The sequence below is a fragment of the Oreochromis niloticus genome, linkage group LG3 (genome assembly GCF_001858045.2).
Source record: "Oreochromis niloticus isolate F11D_XX linkage group LG3, O_niloticus_UMD_NMBU, whole genome shotgun sequence".
NCBI lineage: Eukaryota > Metazoa > Chordata > Actinopteri > Cichliformes > Cichlidae > Oreochromis > Oreochromis niloticus.
In genome coordinates this window covers 55,254,751-55,263,113 of record NC_031967.2, presented here as the reverse complement: position 1 = coordinate 55,263,113, position 8,363 = coordinate 55,254,751, and the positions used below count along the sequence as shown (strand labels likewise).

The 8,363-nt window shown below is 39.9% G+C and overlaps 1 long non-coding RNA gene across 1 annotated transcript; it reads left to right on the top strand.

Moving 5' to 3' along the window:
* Nucleotides 1-6,616: 6,616 nt before the first annotated feature.
* On the top strand, nucleotides 6,617-7,675 carry LOC112844297 (uncharacterized). Its single transcript, XR_003217047.1, has 2 exons — nucleotides 6,617-7,039; nucleotides 7,172-7,675. It is a non-coding gene; the product is annotated as an uncharacterized LOC112844297 (long non-coding RNA).
* The last annotated feature ends 688 nt before the right edge of the window (nucleotides 7,676-8,363 follow it).

Below are 8,363 nucleotides of genomic sequence, written 5' to 3'. Positions count from 1 at the left end.
GCTAACAGTGAATGCCGTCGGTGTTTACTGATAGCAAACTGTGGTATGGAGACGACTGTTTATAATATTTCTAGTGATACTCGACAGTTCTCATCAAGTCCCGATTTAATTCAATTTATGCTGTTATCATTGTTTGCAATGGTAGCATGGCTGTGGTGTCTATCAATGTATGCTCTCGGTGTTTGCTGATATCAAACTGTGGTATGAGGACCACTGTGGGTTAATCTTTGTAGTGATACTCACTCCTTTTTTTATTTAGACCTGGTTTAATTCTGGTATAGTTGAATATTTGTATATAATCCCCGCAGCTCTCAGACTCTATAACAGGGGTCACCAGCCTGGTTCATCTTTAGTTATATGGTTCTATCTAGCATATTCTATCTTGATATGGTGTCTTATCACAGGTTAATTTTTCAAAAATATTAACAATGATTTAAGCAAGGAAAGGGCTACATGTCAACATACAACTCTTTATTTCTATTAATGTCTTACTTCATTCCTACCTGATTGACATGTCTAGGAATTATGAGTGATTGGCACACTGTAGTGGTAAAAGTTGCTACCAATCAAATTATGATATGGTAAAGTTAAAACACAACTGACTGTTTTATATTATATCTAATATATATTATGTAATTATTCTTATAATTATAAAATGTTTTATGTAAGATTTATGTTTTGTAATTTAAATCTGACATCACAAAAGTATTTTGGAATTTGAATAATGTATTTTGTAACTGCAGTACACATAATACTAATTTTGAACAATTTTGTCCAGGTTCCTTGCCACCGAGGACTCCTTCAGGACCATCGCGTTCAGTTTCAGAGTTGGTGTGTCAGATCATCCCCCAGGTAGCGACGGCCATCTGGGACTGTCTAGTGGACGACTTCATGGCTGTGCCTTCAACTGGAGACTGGCGGTCGATCACAGAGGGATTCCAGGAGCGCTGGAACTTCCCTCTGCTGTGAGCTCTGGATGGGAAGCACGTCCAGACGAAGGCACCCCCCAACTCAGGATCCACAACTCATGTTCCACAACTACAAGGGAAATTCTCTTAATAAATGGAGCTTGGCTCCAAAACAAACAAACCTGTCTTTATGCTCTTAAATAATTGGTCTTCACTATGTTCCTATATACAGTGGCTTGCAAAAGTATTCGGCCCCCTTGAACTTTTCCACGTTTTGTCACATTACAGCCACAAACATGAATCAATTTTATTGGAATTCCACGTGAAAGCCCAATACAAAGTGGTGTACACGTGAGAAGTGGAACAAAAATCATACATGATTCCAAACATTTTTTACAAATAAATAACTGCAAAGTGGGGTGTGCATAATTATTCAGCTCCCTGAGTCAACACTTTGTAGAGCCACCTTTTCCTGCAATTACAGCTGCCAGTCTTTTAGGGTATGTCTCTACCAGCTTTGCACATCTAGAGACTGAAATCCTTGCCCATTCTTCTCTGCAAAACAGCTCCAGCTCAGTCAGATTAGATGGACAGCGTTTGTGAACAGCAGTTTTCAGATCTTGCCACAGATTCTCGATTGGATTTAGATCTGGACTTTGACTGGGCCATTCTAACACATGGATATGTTTTGTTTTAAACCATTCCATTGTTGCCCTGGCTTTATGTTTAGGGTCGTTGTCCTGCTGGAAGGTGAACCTCCGCCCCAGTCTTAAGTCTTTTGCAGACTCCAAGAGGTTTTCTTCCAAGATTGCCCTGTATTTGGCTCCATCCATCTTCCCATCAACTCTGACCAGCTTCCCTGTCCCTGCTGAAGAGAAGCACCCCCAGAGCATGATGCTGCCACCACCATATTTGACAGTGGGGATGGTGTGTTCAGAGTGATGTGCAGTGTTAGCTTTCCGCCACACATAGCGTTTTGCATTTTGTCCAAAAAGTTCCATTTTGGTCTCATCTGACCAGAGCACCTTCTTCCACATGTTTGCTGTGTCCCCCACATGGCTTGTGGCAAACTGCAAACAGGCTGCTTATGGTTTTCTGTTAACAATGGCTTTCTTCTTGCCACTCTTCCATGAAGGCCAACTTTGTGCAGTGCCCGACTAATAGTTGTCCTATGGACAGATTCCCCCACCTGAGCTGTACATCTCTGCAGCTCGTCCAGAGTCACCATGGGCCTCATGGCTGCATTTCTGATCAGCGCTCTCCTTGTTCGGCCTGTGAGTTTAGGTGGACGGCCTTGTCTTGGTAGGTTTACAGTTGTGCCATACTCCTTCCATTTCTGAATGATCGCTTGAACAGTGCTCCGTGGGATGTTCAAGGCTTGGGAAATCTTTTTGTAGCCTAAGCCTGCTTTAAATTTCTCAATAACTTTATCCCTGACCTGTCTGGTGTGTTCTTTGGACTTCATGGTGTTGTTGCTCCCAATATTCTCTTAGACAACCTCTGAGGCCGTCACAGGGCAGTTATGGAGCTGTTTTGCAAAGAAGAATGGGCAAGAATTTCAGTCTCTAGATGTGCAAAGCTGGTAGAGACATACCCTAAAAGACTGGCAGCTGTAATTGCAGCAAAAGGTGGTTCTACAAAGTATTGACTCAGGGGGCTGAATAATTACGCACACCCCACTTTGCAGTTATTTATTTGTAAAAAATGTTTGGAATCATGTATGATTTTCGTTCCACTTCTCACGTGTACACCACTTTGTATTGGTCTTTCACGTGGAATTCCAATAAAATTGATTCATGTTTGTGGCTGTAATGTGACAAAATGTGGGAAAGTTCAAGGGGGCCGAATACTTTTGCAAGCCACTGTACAGTGGGAAAAGTTTGGGCAACCTTGTCATTATTTTCCTGTATAAATCGCTGGTTGTTCCAATAAAAAATGTCAGTTACATATATCATATAGGAGACACACACACTGATACACACTAAATATTTATTTCATTTCTTTTTTTGTGGTGCCCAAATTTATGCACCTGCTTGATTTTGTTTAAATTATTGCACACTTTCTGTAAATCGAATAAACTTCATTTCACTTCTCAAATATCACTGTGTGTGTCTCCTATATGATATATTTAACTGACATTTTTTATTGTAACAACCAACGATTTATACAGGAAAATAATGACTATTAACAAGGTTGCCCAAACTTTTGCATCCCACTGTATTAGTACATTTTGTCATTAGTATAATATGAAATTAATTCTACATGTGTCAAGTCGGGTGCCAACATTTGCTGTGTAGTAGAACTGAGACATTAGTCATTACAAAAATTGATTTCAAATAATATTAAAATTTACAAACATTAAACATAAATATATAAATATAACTATTTACAGAGAGACAGGAATAAAAAGGACCCAGCTTGGAGTGGAAGAGCCTCAGGGAGAAGGAGGAGAAAAATAAGAACATTGCTTCTGCCCTGAAGAGCCTGCTGCCTAATCAGAAAACTACTGATTGCTAGGGTCCAATGTTTCTAAATTTAACACAGCTTTGCTGTTTTCAAAAACGAATTTATAAATGTGAAATTTCACTAATACTCTCGTCTGAGGTGGCATGCTCTCCAGAGCAGGAACAAGGCTGAGGAGGAAATGCTCCATTGGAGACTGGCGTGGCCTCTTCAGAGATTCCAGGATGGCCAGCTCCACCGCCGATGGACCGTCCTGGGACCCGTCCCTCATCCGCCTCGGAGCTGTCCTCCTCTGTGAGCCTGTAAAACACAGCACAAAACACAAAGAAATGAGAAGGCTGCTACTAGATTTTCATTTTCAACATTAAAAAAACAAACCAAAAAAACAGGATATAATCAGATTGGTTGTAGATATTTAGCAAAGGTGATTACAAGGGAATCCAACCAAGTAAAAAGCTATCAGTGCTTGCTGTACATACCTGTGGGTGCAGCAGCAGGAGAAGCAACAGGGGATGCTGTGCTGCAGAATCAGTTGGCTCTGTCAAGACAATATTAAATGTTAACAGGTTGAATACAATAATCATAGAGAAAGTATATACAGTGGTCCCTCATTTATTGCAGCAGCGGTTCTCAGAATAACTAGCCCCTCGCCACGCACTTTATACACTTTTTTTCACACACACATGAACATTACTCACAGTTCTCACAAGTTGATTCTCAAAGTGCAAACCTTTGTAGATTTTAAAACGTAAAAGTATTATTATGTTTTTTTCTTCGTCTGCGCGCCACTTTCGTGCACCTTTTTCCCTCGCGGTGCAGGTGTCTATTTCCGAATGAGGGTCATAGTTATGGGTGTTTTTGTGCTGTTTTTTCTATTGGACGTAATGGTTATCAAAACGAAACATGATAAATTTGCCAAGCGCAGGAGACACGACACGGAGGAGATGTCAATCAGGCTGCAGAATGCAATGCGCATTGTTGACAGTTGTACTGTGCAATAAAAAACTCTGCGAAAAAGTGAGGCAGTGACGGATGAACACCGGGACCACTGTGTGCTGTTTATTAATAAACAATAAAATATATTCCTATATGACAACATGCATAAGAGCACAAAGGTATTTATTCAGTGGGAAAATAGCGGGACAGTAGGCGGGCTTGCTAGCTTTTGTGCGGCTTCCCCGGGTCAGTCAAAAATTTCAAAAGAGAAATAAATGAACTTACCAGGTTGCCCGATCTCTTCACATATCTTCCTCCAAGCTCGGTCCTTTTTATTCCTGTCTCGGTACAGAAAGCAGCTGGTGTCGTACAGCTCCGGGTGGTTTGCTACGGTGTTGATTAGCCTTTCCTCCATATTGAATGAAGTATGAAGGGCTTTGGCTGGACCTGCCCCTTTGACCTAGGTCAGACTCACGTCACCAGGCTCCTGATTGGTTGTCGTGGCGCGAATTGACGCTGGAGTTCAGATTTTTCCAACTCGAGCGGTAGACGCGATACACGCGAATGCACAAAATGCGACACAAAAACTGACACGCGTGGTTTTATTCGCGAGTCAAACGCACCAGACGTGCTACTTTGACGCACGTTTGGCGCGTTTTCGCAATGCAAATCTGCTTCTGAATTTTCGCGGGACCCGCAATCGCGTGTCATCGCGCTTCTCCATTGACTTTACATGTAAACCTGACGCTCTGGTCGCGTCTATCGCGTTCGGTGTGAACACACCGTAAGCCTGGAATAGTCTCCAGAGCCCACTTGAGCATAAAGTGCCAAGTATGTTTTTTTTAAACAGGTCGATGAGTGTAGTTGTTCTGTGCATTGCTTTGTGTGGAACATCTATTATTTTTAGCCTACGATTAAAGGAAACTAACAGCTCTTTGGTTTCCAGTTTCTGATGAAAACACTCCAGTGCCTTTTTATTAGTAGACATGAGCCCCCAGAAAGTAGTCAGTTGTCCTCAGCCTCTCCAGCTTTTTATATACAGATATAAATAGACTGATACTGCAAGAACACATAAGCATGGATGTTGAAGCATCTTATCATGGTGTTGACAGAGTAAAACTGCCTCTCTTTTTCCCCTGTATCTGTGTGGATATGGTAAGATTTCTCTGTATTCTGCAAACATTTTTTTTTATTACTTTATTTTGTATACGACAGCTAAAATATATGCCACGTACTTTCCTTTCACCTCTTTTTCTTTTTACTGTCATCTGAAATCTGCTCATGTTTACTGTTGATAGGGAGTGTTAATATTGACCTTGAGTTTTTTTTGCTGTTTTTTAAATTTGCATCGTTAGGAGACAAATGAAATAAATAAATAACAGAAGTTATTAATCACAGACATTTTTCTTTTCCTGCAGTGATAAGCTGTTGTTTGCTGCTCAAACTGATTAGGTTGTCTGTCATATGCGGAATATTGCAGATAAAGGACATGAACGATTTTTGTATCTGATTCAAATCAGTAGTTGTGGTATCTTTCAGACTTGCAATGATGTCCTCTGTGTGTGCTTTGTTCTGCAGAGATAGATCCAGCTGCACTCTACTCAACAGTAAGGGGGGGAAAAAAAACACCACTTATGCACAAATCGTGAAAGACAAAAGAAACAAATTAAGCCGACAGGTACGGCTTCTCTCAGTTGTCTGTCATGGTTCCGAATCAGAACAAGAATCCAGCACATTGATATTACAGTCTGTATCAAAAGGACACTGTTATACTGAATGGACTTTTTCCTTTAAAGCGCTTTTCTATGTGTGGAGTGCTTTCTATCTAGCAATCATACTCATTAACACTAACAGTTGCATCGGAGGACAACTTGGGGTTAGTACAGTATCTTGGCCAAGAATATTTCATGTGCAGCTATATGGAGTTAAATCAGGGCCATAATGTTTGTGTAGTTAAAAGAAAAATTTGAAATCGAAAATATGTAAACTGAAAGCAAAAGTCACATTTTTAGAGTGAACTTTGAAAAAGAAAGAGTTGGATTTAAAATCAAATCAAACGTTTTGAATATTTGTATTAACTGAAAACCCAATGGTTCTTTTATCTATAATTTCTCTGAGTAAACTTTATTTAAAAATTTTCAGTAATCTTTTTCATTATTATTATTTTAAAAAATCTATTCAGTCTCAGATTACATTTTTTCAGATTCAGATCTTTTAAATTAATGTACAAAAAAAAATTCTTCAGGTTCGGATTTTTCTCTCAGCTTCAATTTTTTTTTTTTTTCACTTTCAGATCTCTATTTTTCAGTTACAGACTTTTGGCCCTGTTTTGGCCTGGTGGGCGTGGCTACACAGAGAGGGGCGGGGAATCATGAGTGACAGCAGACCGCTGCAGGCTCAAGATGGTCCATTTTTCATGTTGCCTTCAGGAAACCTGGGAATGAACATAATTTATCAAACACCTCCTGCACTGTATTATTTGATAATGTTTAGAAAACATGTCATGCATAACTGCTAAAACTCAGTTACTAAAGCTCTTTCAAGCAGTAATGTGTACAAATTACGCCGTAACTGATCAATTATGAGACGTTTTCCCAGCCACTACGTGAGAAGTGGTCATTTCCCATGCTCTCAAAGTAGCGCGCATTGTATCGGATGGGGGCTGCTGTTAACTTGTCCCTCAGTGAACGATGGCGTCGTCTTCCAACAACACTGCTGGCGCGAACAATCAGGTGAGTGTTTAAGTTTGGAACAATTACACTGCAGTCTGTGAATACTACGAATTTAAGAAGTGGCTATTGTTACGGTTAATTTTTCGGCTATTCTGTTTTTTTATTTTATAACGTTTTTTGCTGAAATGCTAGCTCAACAGAAACGCCTCGCTATCATTTTCGGCTGAAAGGGTTAGGGTTAGGGTTAGTCCTATAGTCAATTCAGAATGGGTCTGCTGGAGGCTTTTCATCTTGGCCAGGAATTTAACAATGTGTAAAGCATAGCATTGTCTATCAATAGTTTTGAGGTGTAACTCAAAATGCTGCTCCTTCCATTTAATGTTCAGGAAGCACATTTCAAAGTTGGAGATTGACAGCCAGAGTTCTTTAATGAGTGGCATGAAGCACACAAAAACATACAGGTTTACTGTTGAAAAATGTGCCAGAGACAAAAAAAATAGTTTGTAATGTGATGCTTGAGTGTTCACATAAAAATTTCCTGGCAGGTTCATTTTACATGTATATCACATCAAATAAAAGTCTGAGCTATTCATGAACCTTCTCTGGGTTGAAAATTCAAAATAAAAATGTTGCCGCCTAGGAACGGTGAGTTAGTACAAAGTTAAGTACATCCAAATAAATGTCTCGGCCATGTGACTGAGAGGGCCTTGTTACATTGACAGTGTCTCTTAGTCTTGCCATGTCCTCCTCAGATAGAGGACATTTAACAGATGGAAGAATTACTCCAGGATTGCTCCCATCCAGCTCACCAATAGAGTTGACATCCAAGTACGCATCCTCGATTTCCTGTGATGATTTAAAAAAAAAAGATATTTCCAATGACAATTCAAAAACAGTGTTGGGAAATTCAAAGACAAACAGTCAGCTCCATAAATATTGGAACATGGGAATTCTACTTTTGGCTCTATATGCCACGCAATGGATTTGAAATGAAACTAACACGTTTGGCTATAACTGCAGAGGTATTTGAACTGTTTTCATATGTGCCTTCCACTTAAAGGACCAAAAGTAATGGAACAATTGGCTTCTCTGATGTTCCATGGCCAGGGATGTGATATTCTTGTATTTAGTGAAGCAACTCCTGACAAAAACAGCAGGATAAATTTTGAAGTGTTTTGGGCAATATATCTGCTCATATTCAGCCAAATGCTTTGAAACTCATGAGGCAGCACTTGATGGTCCAGATGGACAATCACTTAAAGCATTCTGCAGAAAAAAAACAAATAGTTAAAAGAAGTGGAATGTTATGCATTGGCCACGTCAATCACTTGACCTGAATCTGACGGAGCAGTGTTTCATTGCTGAAGACAAAATTGAAGGGCAA